Genomic DNA, 17,109 nt, shown 5'->3' with positions numbered 1-17,109 from the left:
CTCGGTAGTGTTTGCTGTTTTCCGTTTGTCTATTATATCTCTATTATCTCTATTATATAAAGGAACGGCTGAGGTTAAAATCGTAACAACACTTTTCGTGTCCCCTTAGTATTTTACTAAACTACCCCTGCAACTAAGCTACCCTATTCTCAACTTCAGCCTTCCTGCTCCTCCCGTTTTCTCTCTCCTTTACGATCTTCTTTCTCCTTCGATCTTCCTCAAATCCGTTCTACATTCCATCTTCTTCTTCCTCCCGTTTTTTGTCTCCTCCCTTCACTCAAGATCTCAAATCTCCAGTCCTCTCTCATCTTCGATCTCATCCTCAGGTAATTCATACAATCAATTCCTTTTTTTCTATTTTTTTGCATTAATTTTGTTGTTTCTTCGGATTTGGTTATGTTTTTGCGACCCCGATTTTACAAACTAGGGACTTTAATTGCTATTTTGTTTTGGTTTTTGCAATTTTCATTTCAAGGTTTTGCTTTTGATTAGGTTTTAGAAATCTGATTTGGATTCCTAATAGGTTTTTTCGCCGATGGATCAGATCGCTCAATGGAGAGCGGATTTATTGATGAGGAACAGTGAACCCCCAATTTCTCTCTTTTATTTTCGCTCCAATTTCTACCCCAATTTCTTCAATTTCCTTGCCAAAATCGATCTGCTTAAAATATACAGGTATGGATTTTGAATTTGAATAATAAAATATTTGGGATTTTTTCCCCTGTTTTGATAATTATTAGGATTTTTAATTAGGTGTTGATAATTTAATTTCGTTTTGTAATTATTTTTAGGATTTTTAATCAGGTGTTGATAATTTAATTTTTATGATTATTTTGGTAAATTATTGAATATGAAAAGTGTAGCGTCAATTTTGTGAAATTTCTTTTGATTTTGAGCATATTTTCGTTTTGATTTTGGTAGTTTGAAGTTCTGTGATATTTTATGGCCTTGGCATATTTTGTTTATGGTAGTTTGAAGTTCTGTGATATTTTATGGCCTTAGCATATTTTGTTTATGGTAGTTTGAAGTAGTGCTGGAGGTCAGTCCCCTTGGCTGTGTTCCTGTTTATCGTGACAACCATGACCATGACGCCACATGGTGTGATGAAAGACAAAAATATGAACTCAACAGTCTGCTTGCTTCCATTGTTGGTCATTTATAGGTCGAACCATGAATGAGATCCAGCGACTCCTTGCCCAAACAACTGCTGCCTTGGGCCTTCACAACTCTCTGAACTTCTTTGGTGTTGATGATGTTTCTGACATCGTGGAGACGCCTGCCTCTGGTGAGTTTCTGACATCTGAACTTCTCTCTCCTCCCTCCCGTTTTTCTTCCTCAAATCCTCTCCTTCAACCTGTATTAAAATACTCTCATATTCTCTCCTTCCTCAAATCAATTCAGGTGAGCGATTACACAATATTAGCAGATGAATTGAAGCAGCTATTTTATACCTGACTTGATCTGACTCGCCAATGGCTATAAAAGAAATGCAGGCATCAACTTATCCAAATATCTGGTGAGGAATAATCTTCAGGTTTCTTATACTTTATTGCTTTTTTTTTACTAGGTTTTGTTTAGCTTAGGAATAAACTTTGGCTGCTTTGGTGGTTTTTTTCCTTTTAATGTTGGGACAGATCTGTGGATTAGTGTCGCACGGACAGATATGCGGCCAAAATTTGGAGTATATATGTTATTTTTGCACAATTTATTGGAGCAATTATCCGTTTGTCGCAATTTTCAAACACAAACACAAACACAAACATATATTGCCGCATTTGTATATTCGCATATATTCGATTATGATCGTTTAATTAATCTCTTATTCTTGCAATTGTATTATGCCACAACTATTATATACGCAATATATATTGCAATTGATTCTCTTATTGTGTTTGTTTTGTTTAACTGGTCAAGTATTTTACGGTCTATTGTATCATCTGGTTAAACATAAGGTTTTTTCTTAATTAATTTATTGTTGTAGATAATTCCTAATTTGGAATATTTTGTATAGTGAATTATGTCGAATCTTACAACTTGATTTTGCGGCCTTTAATATTACTGGAAAGAATTATTTGTCTTGGGTGTTAGATGTTGAAATTCACCTAGATGCAAAGGATATTGGTTATACAATCAAAGAAGTAAATATATGAACAAGTCAAAACAAGACAAAGGCTATGATATTTCTTCGGCATCACCTCCACTAGGGTCTTAAGATCGAGTATTTGGCCGTAAAAGATACACAAATCTTTTGAGTAATCTAAAGGAAAGACATGACCACCAGAAAATTGTCATATTACCCAAAACTAGTTATGATTGATTATATTTAACACTACAAGACTTTAAGTTTGTATGTGAAGAATATAACCCAGCTATGTTCAGAATTAATTCACACTTGAAATTATGTGGAAAGAAAATCATTGGTGTAGAAATGTTGGAGAAAACACATTCTAACTTTCTCGCAAATAATGTTGTCCTGCAGACACAATACCGTGAAAAGAGATTTAAGAAATATTCTGAACTTATATCTTGTCCCCTTGTGGGAGCGAAATAACGAGCTATTGATGAAAAATCATGAATCACGCCCAACTGGTTCTACTCTATTCCCTGAAGCGAATGCGACATCCCATTATGGAAAAGAAAAATATCATGCCAACAGTAGTGGTCGAGGACGTAGGCGTTGATATGAATATGGTCAAGGTGGTCCTCTCAATAACTCATATTCCTACCAGAAGTGGGACAAAGATGATAACAAACAAAAGAAAGATAAAATGAGAATGTGGCCAATGTATGTTACCGCTGTGGAGGAAAAGGACATTGGTCTATGGAAACAAGGGAAAAATTAATAATAATTTACTATATAATGTTGAAAACATAAATTAGTGGGTCTTGCTCTTCTTTGAAGATAATTATAATCAAAGCTATTATAAATTGAGATGCAAATATATAGCCTTCATTTTAGTTCACGGCTTAAGTCTGGACATTTGACTATTAGAAGCATGTAAATTCTTTTGGAGATGTACAAGAAAATATGACCTATAATACTATAATAGTTTCTGAATCTTGTTGTCAAGATACCCTTTATATCTTTCATGAAACTAGTGTGGTCCTGCAGACACGATAATTGTGAGAAATATTCAATAGAGTTTTTAATTAGTTCATATATTGTCTTTTGGGTGAATAAACAAAATAAAGAAATCCTGAATACAATGATCATGTTCAACTAGGTAAATCATTCCCAGAAGTGAATGAGAAATTGTATGACTAGAAATAATAAAGATAATGTCAATAGTCATGATCGAGAATGTGAAAGTAGAATAAATTATACTCATGGAGGAATAAATGAGTATGAATGTAATTTCAAAATACACATAATGGTGTATGAAGATAATCAAAACATATGTCTAGTAGACATTGTAGCGTGCTCTCCGAACCAAATTTATAAATAAATACATGCACGTATTAGGGGGAGATAGCTCTCAACATAACAAAATTAGTAGTATATGATCAAGATTATAATACAACGATAATGAATTTGGTACAAATATGTGTTCATATCTTATGGACTCGCTTTATAAGCATGAGTACAAGATTACATTATGTAGATGTATACTTTTGCGATATGTACCAAAGTTGTAATGGATACTCTTGAAGAGTACAAGCTATCTTCCAAAAGTTTTGTTTAGATTGTCTTGCCGTTATAATTGAGACACCAGTTTGTGTCGTTATATCACATCATAATATGTTCAAATTATAGTATTCTATAATTACAGTGATCACTTTGTGAAGATAACCAGCAGTTATCGAATGAAATATTTTATATGATATTATATAGGCATGATGTGATAATCCAGGCCATCCGGGTTTAAGAACACCCGTTATGAGAATTTGAAAATTCTTATCAAATAAAATTTTATGTGCTGACTATCCCTCATATGTTGTATATATTCAAAGGCATGACAAAATGATGAGGTTGAGTTGTATTTGAATCGAATTATAATGAATCGATTGAGAAAATAAATACAAGAGATATTAATGATTTTGAAAAATTGTATAATGATAGGTGATTTGAAGTTTACCGTGATAGTAAGTGGCCTGAAGATCACCAGAATGGTAGAAGGTGACTTGAAGATCACTAATAAGTTTACAAGTATTTTGTGATTGATTTAAGTATCATAAACAAACATCATAAATCTCTTGATCGGGGCAATCATACGTCAGTACGAAAAGAGAAAATATGAAGAAAAAACAACTGCATATTATATCTACTCCCCATAATCAATGTTGATCTCCAGAAGAGAACAAAAGTATGTAATATTTATCAAAATACACGTTGAAAAGTGTATTATTTAGTTGGTGAAATTTTTTATGCCCCATAACATATTGAAAATATTTTCCCAACTTAGGGGGAGACGAGCAAGAATAAGTTGGCAAAATTGAAAGATAATAAATTGATCCCCATATGAGTAAGTGTACATGTCAGCTTTATGTTCTCGAAGTATGTTTGGACATAAATATCTATGACTTGATTGTGTTAAATTGTTACATGTTCAAAGGCATAAAGGTGTATGATAGTCATAGTGTTCGATGTTACATATAGTAAGTGTTGAGAAAAATATATATCTTGCCAATATTTATTTAAATCTCTACACCTGAAGTGTAGATTATATATATGGTTCCAACATAGTGATTATATGAAAATGATGGCAAGATAATGCAGTTGATGATGTTATTGAAAAGAAAGAAAACACTAATATATAGTGTATGAAATACCCTTGAAGTGGTATAGATATCTGAACTATAATAGATGGCCCATGAGAAAAGATGAATGGTACCTATTGAATAAGTATTCAGATATCATTGATGAATAGCATGCGAAGTATATGTTGAAGAATTTTGATGATACCGGTAGATGATGGAACCGAATATAATGCATATGCGAGAAATAATGGGTTTTGAACAGGGGATCGTAAATCTATGTCTATTTCGACGTAGTCATAACTATAATGATTAAATGAGCTCATGGACCTGAAGTCCAACAAGATATGGATTCGAATATCCACACTGTACAGTGTTTTGCATTTTGAGTCTTACATTCATATACATCTGTAGTTAATATGTAAATGCATCATTCATCATACATTTAGTTTGTTTTGTGTTTTATCATGATTGATTTTCATTTATCGAGTTATATATGTTTCAAAATTATTATGATGTCATATATTAATATGCATCCAAAGAATGGTAAGACGGATTTGCAACTTTATGAATATTATAAGAGGAGTTTCTTACTCCAATGGGCGAATAGTTGCGAAAGAAGTATATATATAATATTGAATTAATAGCATGTTATGAATCATGCAATAAGAAGAGTTCCTGAAGAACTTATACATGATAGTTAATTTGACAATTAGCTTATTATGCCACATAAGATTTCAAGCTATTTTATTGTATAGCTAATTTGTGCCCCAATGGCTAGCAACTAGCTTGTTATTTAAATTTATTCCACTTGTCCACTTGTCAATTAACTATTTGGCAATTTTGAGAGCTAGTTGTCAAGCAAATTAGCTTGTTTAAGCTAATTTGCTTGGCAAAGCTAATTTGTTATTTTCACTCCAATGGTCTAGCTATTAGCTTGAAACTTTTATAAATTTCAAGCTAGTCCCTAGCTACAACCATTGGAGATGCTCTAAGATCATTTGCTTTTCTCTATCTCATTTGATACGTTTGTTTTCGAGTTTCTCGATGCATAATACTTTAGCTTCACCTTAGATAGATACATTTTCTTGTATGAAACTTATCCATACATATTGGACATATATACCTTCTTCTGGAGGTTATAAATAGTAGTTTTCAATCAATAATGATCAAACTTTCTTTGGTCATGAAAATTCAAGATAAATAACAATATCATCGTCCAACTTGGAGGTATAATATAGCTAATAATGTTATTTATACTATGGTTCTTCTGGACCATAAAATAAAATTCATCATAAGGACATTACATACTTTTATCTTATATTTTAAGATGATTCGTATTTGTACAAGAATTCGTCTTTGAATAATTGAGTATGTGTATTTCATAACTCGTACGTACTCAAACTTCAGGTTGAATTGTCTTCAAAAACACTCTTTTAAAGTTTTGATAATATCTCATCAATGTTGTAAAATTCATATGCAAAACTCACAGGGCTAGATGTTTAAGAAAATCATGTATAAGTTCTTCAGGAACTTTTCTTATTTGCATGATTCATAACATACCATTAAATCAGTATTATATTTCTTTTGCAACTACGAGCCCAATGAAGCAAGAATCTCATCTTATAAATTTCCATAAAGTTGCAAATCCGTCTTACCATTCTTTGGATTCATATTTCATATACGATATCATAATAGTTTTGAAACATGTTATATGAAATTATAACTAGATAATTCTACATCATACCATGATAAAACATAAAACAAACTAAATGTATGATGAATGATGCATTTACCTATTAACTACACATATATATATGAATGTAAGACTCAAATGCAAAACACTGTACAGTGTGGATTTTTCAAATCCATAACTTGTTGGACTTCAGGTCCATGAGCTCATTTGATCGTTATCGTTATGTCTACATCGAAACAGACATAGATTTACGGTCCCCTATTCAAAATCCATTATTTCTCGCATATGCATTATATTTCGGTTCCATCATCTACCGGTATCATCAAAATTCTTCAACATATATTTTGCATGATATTCATCAATGATATCTGAATACTTATTCAATAGGTACCATTCATTTTTCTCACGGGCCATCTATTATTGTTCAGATATCTATACCACTTCAAGGGTATTTCATACACTATATAATTAATAGTGTTTTCTTTATTTTCAAAAATATCATCAACTGCATTATCTTGCCATCCTTTTCATATAATCACTATGATGGAACCGTTTATATAATCTACACTTCAGGTGTAGAGATTTAAATAAATATTGGCAAGATATATATTTCTCAACACTTACTGTATGTAACATCGAGCACTATGACTATCATACACCTTTATGCCTTTGAACATGTAACAATTCAACAAAATCAAGTCATAGATATTTATGTCCAAACATACTTAGAGGACATAAAGCTGGCATGTACACTTACTCATATGGGGATCAATTTATTATCTTTCAATTTTGCCAACTTATTCTTGCTCGTCTCCCCCTAAGTTGGGAAAATATTTTCAATATGTTATGGGGCATAAAAAATTTCACCAACTAAATAATACACTTTTCAACGTGTATTTTGATAAATATTACATACTTTTGTTCTCTTCTGGAGATCAACATTGATTATGGGGAGTAGATATAATATGCAGTTGTTTTCTTCATATTTTCTCTTTTCGTGCTGACGTATGATTGCCCCGATCAAGAGATTTATGATGCTTATTTATGATACTTAAATCAATCACAAAATACTTGTAAACTTATTGGTGATCTTCAAGTCACCTACTATCATTCTGGTGAACTTCAGGTCACTTACTATCATGGTGAACTTCAAATCACCTATCATTATACAATTTTTTCAAAATCATTAATATCTCTTGTATTTATTTTCTCAATCGATTCATTATAACTATTCGATTGAAATACAACTCTACCTCATCATTTTGTCCTGCCTTCAATATATATACAACATATGAGGGAGTGTCAGCACCTAAAATTTTATTTGATAAGAATTTTCAAATTCTCATAACGGGTGTTCTTAAACCCGGATGGCCTGGATTATCACATCATGCGTATATAATATCATATAAAATATTTCATTCGATAACTGCTGGTTATCTTCTCAAAGTGATCACTGTAATTATAGAATACTATAATTTGAACATATTGTGATGTGATATAACGACACAAACTGGTGTCTCAATTATAACGGCAAGACAATCTAAACAAAACTTGTGGAAGATAGCTTGTACTCTTCAAGAGTATCCATTACAACTTTGGTACATATCACAAAAGTATACATCTTCAGAATGTAGTATATTACTCATGCTCATAGAGCGAGTCAATAAGACATAATCAAATATTTGTACCAAGTTTAACATATTGTATTATAATCTTGATCATATACTACTAATTTTATTATGTTGAGAGCTATTTCCCACTAATCCTTGCATGTATTCATGTATAAATTTGGTTCGGAGAGCGCTACAATGTTTACTAGACATATATTTTCATACACCATGTGTATCTACAATTTATTCCCTTTTGATGGGTGCTAATAAAGCTCAACAACATGCTTTGGTGTAATGGGCCAAACATTTGTTCATTTTTCCTCTACAACCAACCAAAAATATAAAATTTGTATTTTCTCATCATTAACTTTCACATGCTTTCATCATTTACAATCTCACTTCTGGTGTGTATATGTGTATTTTGAAATTACATTTGTACTCATTTATTCACCCATGATTATACTATATTTTACTTTCACATCCTCGATCATGACTATTGACATTATCTTCACTATCTTTAGTCATACAATTTCTCATTCACTTTGGGAATGGTTTACCTAATTGAACGTGATCATAATACTTTCCTTCAGGATTTCGTTATTGTCTCATCCACCAAAAATTAATATATAACTATTTAAAAACACTCTAGCTTAAATCTCTCTCAAAAATATCGTGTCTGCAGGACCACACTAGTTTCATGAAAGAAATGTAGGGTATCTTGACAACAAGATTTAGAAACTATTATAGTTTTCTAGGCCATATTTTCTTGTACTTCTCCAAAAGGTCTGCGGGCCTTTAATGGTCAAAAGTCTAAACTGAAGTCGTGAACCTATTTTGACTTGTAAACAACAGTCAATGGTATATTCGCATTTCAACATATAACACCCTTGATAAATAATTTTCTTCAGGGAAGGGCAAGACCACATATTTAAGTTCTTCAATATTATCTAGTAAAATTCTATTATGAATTCTACTTGTTTTAGTAGACCAATACCTCTTTTTTTTTCTTTCTCCATAGCGGTAACATACATTGGTCAAGTATCATTTTTATCTTGTTCTTGTTTGTTGACATCTTTGTCCCACTTCTGGTGGGGATATGAGTTATTGAGAGAACTATCTCAGCCTCAAACTCGACCATATTCGTATCCATGACCACGTCCTCAACCACTTTTGTTGTGTGGTATTTTCTTTCCCATTATGGGATGTCACATTCGCTTAAGGGAATGTAGCACGACCAGTTGGACGTGAATCTTAATTTATTTTTTAATCAATAGCTCGTTAATTTATTTATTTTTCAGCCACAAGAAGACAAGATATAAGTTCAAAATATTTCTTAATATCTTTTCACTGTATTGTGTCTGCAGGACAACTTATTTGAGTGAAAGTTAAAATAGGTTTTCTCCATCATTTTTTTGCATCAATGATTTTCTTTCCACATAAATTCAACTGTGAAGTAAGTCTGAACATAACTGAGTTATATTCACTTACAGACTTAAAATCTTGTAGTCTTAAATTTAATCAGTCATATCAAACTTTAGGTAATGTTACAGTTTTCTGGTGGTCATACCTCTCCTTTAGATTATTACAAAGGACTTGTGGATATTTTTACAGTAAAATACTAAATTTTAAGACCCTCGTGTCTTTTGTATCTAGCTGAATTTAATTATCTACCACCCAAGACAAATAGTTTTAATATCAAGAGCCGCAAATTCAAGTTTTCGAAGATTCGACATAGCTCACTATACAAAATATTGAAAATTGGGGAACATCTACAACAATAAACTGATTAAAAAAAACTTATGTTTAACCAAATCATGCGATACATCGTATAATACTTGACTAGTTAAAACAAAACAAAAGCAATGTGAATACAAAGGATTAATTTACATGTTTCTTAATTAATCATACGTGTGCTGAAAATAATTTGCACGAACTGACATACGGATAATTAGCACGAATAATGCGACAAAAATAATACAATTGCAGTAATATTATATTGAGTCCCTCAACCAAATTCACAATTAGAGGATCACAATGACTCTAGTCATCTCACTTTTGCCAATTTAATAGTATTAGTCATGTATAGTGCGGCATAATCCATAAACTTTGGAAGAAAAATTAGAATAAAGATAAACAAAGTAACGTGCATAGTCAAACAAAAATCTTTAAACTTTTGCCATGAGATAAATAATTACGGAGTAACATAATCATAAACAAAAGTATGTGGTGAGGAACATACACAAACATGCGGCAAATTAGTTGTGCATCTTCTCAATTTCGGTAAACGGAAAACATAACTGTACGAGTCTCCGACTCATCTTGCGGCAAATTAAAACACAATCAAAAGTTTTTGTTGTTTCTTAATTAATCAAATCCAGTAAATAAAAATAGTCGCTAATTTGATAACAAGAAAAGTGATAATACTTACCTCAATGGTAGATGATTGTTTATTTCTTGTTCGCTCAGTCGGCTAGGGTTTGGTGCTGATAACGTGTTATGAAAGTAGGGAGAAAAGGGAAGAGAGGATGAGAAAAACGGACGGTTATAATCTTATTTCACGTTTTTATCATATGTACACATACGTACATTATATAGGTTAAGAATGTCAAGGGTATAATGGACATCCACAATACAATATATTTATAACACTCCCCCTTGGATGTCCATTATCTAAAATAATACAATGACCTTGTAATATACAACTTTGGTACATATCACAAAAGTATACATCTTCAGAATGTAGTATATTACTCATGCTCATAGAGCGAGTCAATAAGACATAATCAAATATTTGTACCAAGTTTAACATATTGTATTATAATCTTGATTATATACTACTAATTTTATTATGTTGAGAGCTATTTCCCACTAATACTTGTGAATTATTGTTTTGCCGTTTTATAAATCAGGTGTCTGCCATATCTCTCTCCTCTTCAATATCTTCGTAGTTCTCAAGCCTGCCTGATGCCGGAATCAACCCCATAGTCGCGCTAATGTCGACGTCTCCAACCTTCATTGTCGGTCGATAAGCGTCGACGCATCCATCATTCACTGCCGGCCAATTTTACCGTCCTCGTCAATGTCATCATTATTTTGCTCCAAAATTAAAAGCATCCATCATTCATTGCAGGTTCTTCATTAGTCGATAAGTTTGTTTTATCCAAAGTTAAAAGTGTCCAACTCCAATTGGATTAATGAAGAAAATGAATGCCACGAAGAGATATACAGACGATAAGGGAGAAACAAGAGGAGAGAGAAACAAATAATTGGGGGAATTATAATTTATCATATACAATTGCTTTTGAGATCTGATGCATTTAGCGGAATACATTTCGTACTTCCTCTGTTTCGAAATAATTGGGACAATTTAACTTTTCACGTTTGCCAATGTAAATGTTTTGACATTAATATCTTTAATTTTGTATTTGTAAAAATTATAAAAAAAATTGATATTACAAAAGTACATATTGAGACGAATCAAATAAGACTTCACACGACTATATTTTTTTCTTACTCATAAATCACAAATGATAGTCAAATTGAAATTTGTGAATAGTGTCAAAAGTCAGAGTGTCCCTATTATTTCAAAACGGAGAGAGTATATTGCTTCAACGATTAGATGGGAATTAGTGGATGGCTTTATGCGAATATACGCATCCAATTTATTCTAATACAAAGTTTTACATATAATTCTCAAAATTATAATTTTATCGGGAAAATGAAAATCGTTTGGAAAATAGTAAAACTATAAACTAGGTAAGATCGTGTTATTAGATGAATTTTGTGAATGTTTTTTTTCTTGCCTATTGTTTGTGATGATTAATTAGTTGTAATAACACGACTTTAATTTTTATATGTATACTCCCGCACGCATCGCGTGCAAATAAGACTAGTTACTATATACTACTCCCTCCATTCCTTTTTGTTGTTCCCATTTCCTTTTTTGGCATTTCTTTTTGTTGTTCCCCTACTGAATCTTTACTATTTTTGGCCATAGTTTTTTTACCAATTTACCCTAAGATTCCCCACTATTTACCAAAAAACCCTAAGATTCTACCCTTTTCCCAACCTAAATTTCACCACTTTCATTATTTTATTCATCCAATTGACCCGTCCCTATCTTCATCTCTCTCCTATTTTCGACCGTGTCCTCCTTCCTCTCTCTGTTCCTCTCTCTCCTCCTTCCTCTCTCTGTTTCTCTCTCTCCTCCTTCCTCTCAAGAACATTAGTTCTTCATTTTCCATCTTTCTCCTCTCACTTTTCTCTCTCTCTCCTCCTTCCTCTCTCACTTTTCTCTCTCTATTTCTCTCAAGAACACTAAAATGTTCTTCATTTTTCATTCTTGTTCGCCGCCACCTATACCACCACACGTCCGCCACCGCCACCACCCTCCTTCCTCTCTCTGTTTCTCTCAAGAATGCGTATTATGGCTTTAAATGGTGAAATTCGACCATAAAAACTCTAGATCTAGAGTTTTTATGGTCGAATTTAACCTCTAAATCCTTAAAATCGTGAGTGATAGCAAGGATCAAGTGAGTATTAATTTTTTTTGTCGATTTTTCTGGTTGAATTTGGTCGAATTTCTCGGTTGATTTTCGTCGAATTTTTGGGTTAATTTTGGTCGATTTTTGGCTGAGTTTTTGGGTTGATTTTGGCCGATTTTTGGGTTAAATTTCGTCGAATTTTTGGGTTAATTTTGGTCGATTTTTGGCTGAGTTTTTGGGTTGATTTTGGCCGATTTTTGGGTTAAATTTCGTCGAATTTGGTGGTTGATTTTGGGTTGAATTTGTTCGTATTTTAAGGGTTGAATTTGTTCATATTTCTGGGTTGAATTTTGCTAGATTTTTGGTTGAATTTGTTCGATTTTATGGGTTGAATTTGTTCGATTTGGGTTTAATTTGTTGTTCGATTTTCTGGGTTGCATTTGCTCAATTTTCTGGGTTGAATTTGGGTTTTTTTTTGTTGAATTTGCTCGATTTTTTTGGGTTGGTATCTTTTCTGGGTTGATTTTTTCTCAATTTTTTGGGTTTCTATCTTGTCGAATTTCCGGGGTTGCTATCTTGTCGAATTTTATGAATTTTCTGGGTTGCTATCTTGTCGAATCTTCTTGGTTGATTTTTTCCCAATTTTTTGGTCGATTTTTTGTTTGATTTTCTTGGTTTATTTTGTGGAATTTTCTAGGGTTTTTTTTTTAGTTATTTTTCTTGATTATTTTTTTGTTGATTTTCTGGTTTGAATTTTCTTGATTTTTTTTGTTTAAAATTTTGATGATTTTTCTGGTTTGAATTTAATCTGATTTTTTTTTGTTATTAATAATAAAATATCTCCCATTTATCTTATTTTTTTAATATTATCTCTCACTTAACTTTATTTTTATATATATATAATCTCTTACCCCCAATTATTATTCTTACACCCAATCATTACTCATATCCCAATACAACCCAAGATTCCAGTTTTCTTAAAAACCACCCAACATTCCTTAGGGGAACAACAAAAAGGAATGGAGGGAGTAAAAGACACACCATAAATGACACGTGTAACATCCTGGTGAGTCCTTAGTATTTTTTTCCTTTTTGGAAAAAAAAATATTTTAATTGGAGAATCTTTTAGAATATATGATTTCCTGATTTTTTTTTTTTTTCTTCTTCTTATTCTTTCCTTCTGTTTAATATAATAGAAGTATATATGAAAAACTAAATTATTATTTCATGTATTATGACAAAGATAAAAATAAATTATTAATACTGATTTGAATAACATATATGTTAGGGATAGAAAAATGTTAATACTGATTTGAAGAACATATATGCTGGGAATGGAAAAAATCACAATTTTTTGATATTATTGTTTGTATAATATCCGTAGTCAGCTATTAAGGAAACTCCGTAATAGAAAAATAGCAAAAAAAAAATCATATAAAATTTTCAAAAAATTCATTATACTCTTAACCTACAATAGTTAATAAATAGATTACTTTGAAATGTGTGACAGAGTATAATACGACCATACCCAAACAAAAAAATATATTTATTTTTTATTTTAGGTAAAACAAGTGTTAAAAAGTGGGTTCAACAAAATTACTTATAAACCCGAAAGCCAGTTATATACCCGATCTAGAAAATAGGTTATTATAACTGATATGCTTATCAAATCAATACCATATCCAAAAAAAAGTGATAGATCGATGAGGACGTGTATGGTTACGGTTATGGATAATTATTCAATTCCTAAACAAAAGGGTATCTAATAATTGTCTTGATAAGTTTTTTTTCCTCATATTTTCCCAACTTATGTATTTTTTGTCGAAACGCTAAACTCCTAGAATCGCATTAATCACTTTATAATTCAAATAAATAATATTTTTCTGATTTTCCCAATACGCGTTGATAAAACTTGAATTTATTTTATTAAAAATTCTTTTTTATATAATTTATTTTTAAACAGAAAAAAAATATTTAGTTCATCCGTGCGTTGCACGGGACATTACCTAGTGTTACAGTATTTAAACGTCGGTTGACCAAATCGAACACAAGTCATCCAATATAATAATTTTACATAGCTACTCGCTCCGTAGTGGCGTAGTCCGTAGTACATCTGAGATTATGAATGGTAATGCCTACAGAGTAATGAGTAATGTACTCCGTAGAGGAAGTAAATATCAATAATTGTTATAGATAAGTAAAAATATAATAATATGACAATTTTGTAAATACATTGAACTTAAATGGTATAAAAAATATGAACAATTGTATAAAAAAAGAACAATGATATAAAAAAAGATTAATGATATAAAAAAAAATATACCATGCCCCTATTATTTGTTTATAAACCCATAACGGTTAGTTGTCTTCTCATCCCCGGCCGTAGTGGTACGGTATTGAGATTGTGTAGTGAACATTAAGACAGCCGGCGTTCGAAGCTAGGAAGTATAGGCCTACTTCTTTAGCCCGTGGATGCTAGCCCTAGAGAAATAGGTAAAGTACCCCACTTAAGCCATACAAAAACCCAGTTAATTAGCATCCAACGTAAATGTTAAGATAGAATTAGGGAGTCATTATAATTCTATCATAATACAATCTCTAGTATTAGAGTTTATGTCATAGTATATTTCCTTAATACGTTACCTAGTGAGTTTAGGAATTATTGTACGATATAAATTTGAAGAGTATGAGTTAAGTTTTATTTAACATGGTATCATAAGTCAAGGTTAGGGTTCCTGGTTTTTTTTTTCACAAAATAAACTGTGAGATTGAGATTGAGATAGAGAACAATGATTTTTTTTTTTCCATAATTGTTTCTAGCAATTAGCTCATCAACGTCATGCATACCCACACGTACAATGGGGAAAGACGATAATGTGAGTACAAAACCAACGGTGGATGAGGAGTACTACATCGGATCGAGCGATAATCCGGGTGTGGTAATTACACCGGTGCAACTACGAGGCGCGATAAATTATGATGAGTGGGCTAAAGTCGTGATACTTCCTTTGATTTCAAAGTGGAAGTTTGGTTTTGTTGATGGTTCCATTGCCGAACCCACGACTGATACAAAGAAAATGAAGCATTGGATGGTTGTCCATTCGATGCTAGTGTCGACGTGTCGTGGATTACAAATACGTTGGAGGAAGATCTTCGTAGCCAGATTGATGACTTTGATTAGCCAATGAGTTATGTGTGCATCTAAAAACGAGATTTTGTGTTGTAAGTGGAACAAGAATCTGTCAACTTAAGACCTCTCTAGGTGAGTGCAAACAGGCTGCAAGTGAATCGATCACAATGTACTTTGGCCGTCTATCACAAATCTGGAAGGATTTTGTGCAATGTGCGAGGGTTCCAAAGTGCTTTTGTGGGGCGTGTAAGTGCAACATTGCAAGCCAAGTAGGTGAGATTTGAGCTGAGGATTACTTGCAGTATTTCTTGATTGGGCTGGATGGATACTACGGACCAATCTCGGATTAATTATTGGCACAAGACCCTCTGCTTACTTTGGACGTTTCCTACCAAATGGTAATCAATACCGAGATACACCGAGAGAAGGAAGCACATGCGCAACAAGTCATGGCATTTAAGGTTGATGTCCAACCAAAATAAAGGTATGAATATAAGGGTGAGTTATTTTGTGTTTATTACAACGAGAAAGGCATGAGAAGGCTACTTGTTACCAATTGGTCGGCTTTCCCGAATGGTGGGATGACAAGAGGAAAGGAGGGAGAGGACCTGGCAGAGGGGGTGCACGAGAAAGAGGAGGACGAAATGGTGGAGGGCAGGGGCAGCGTGCTAATGCTCATGTATGTGCCAATAAGGTAGGCGAACAGCCTACATCCTCTGGAGTTCAAAGTGCAACGACAAAAAGTGATGTGCAAGGCTTGGCAGGAGTGACTACGGATCAGGTTCAACAAATCTTTGATCTGCTTACTCCAAATAAAACAAAACCAAAGCTAACAGGTAACACTGATAAGCTTTGGATTGTTGATACGGGAGCCTAAAATCATGTGACTGCTGATTTATCAATCATGAGAAATATTAAAAAGATTTTCAATTCTCCAATTCTTTTGCCAGTTGGTCAATCGGTTAATTCAAATAAAGTTGGGTCTGTCATATTAGAGGGTGGTTTAGAAATCTATAATGTTTTATTTGTTACTCAATTCACATGCAATTTAATTTCTATAGCTCAGTTGAGTGACGAGTCTTCATGTGAGGTTCAATTTACTAACGAAATTTGTGTTATACAGGACCGGTCGACGAGGCTGGTGATTGGCGTAGGTGAACGCAAATTAAGATGGACTATATTTTTTTCGTGGTGTGTCGCAAGTTCTTGTTCTGGCAGTTCGTGGAGATTTGTGTGGTGGATTTATGGCACCAACGTATGAGGCACCCTTCGGAAAAGGTATTTAAGTTCCTACCGCCTATGAGTTATTCTATTAGAAAAATAATAAACCTTGTGACGTATGCCCACGTGCAATACAATGTAGAGAGAGTTTTTCTGTTAGTGAGAATAAGGTTAGTCGTGTGTTTGAACTAGTTCTCATAGATTTGTGGGGGCTATATCAGACACTTTTGTCTTGTCTTGTGCGTCGCGTTTATTTTTAACCATCGTTGATGA

Source organism: Spinacia oleracea, chromosome 3 (assembly GCF_020520425.1).
Source record: "Spinacia oleracea cultivar Varoflay chromosome 3, BTI_SOV_V1, whole genome shotgun sequence".
Taxonomy (NCBI): Eukaryota; Viridiplantae; Streptophyta; class Magnoliopsida; order Caryophyllales; family Amaranthaceae; genus Spinacia; species Spinacia oleracea.
The sequence above is the reverse complement of the archived record's forward strand: the minus strand, read 5'-3'. Positions refer to the sequence as shown.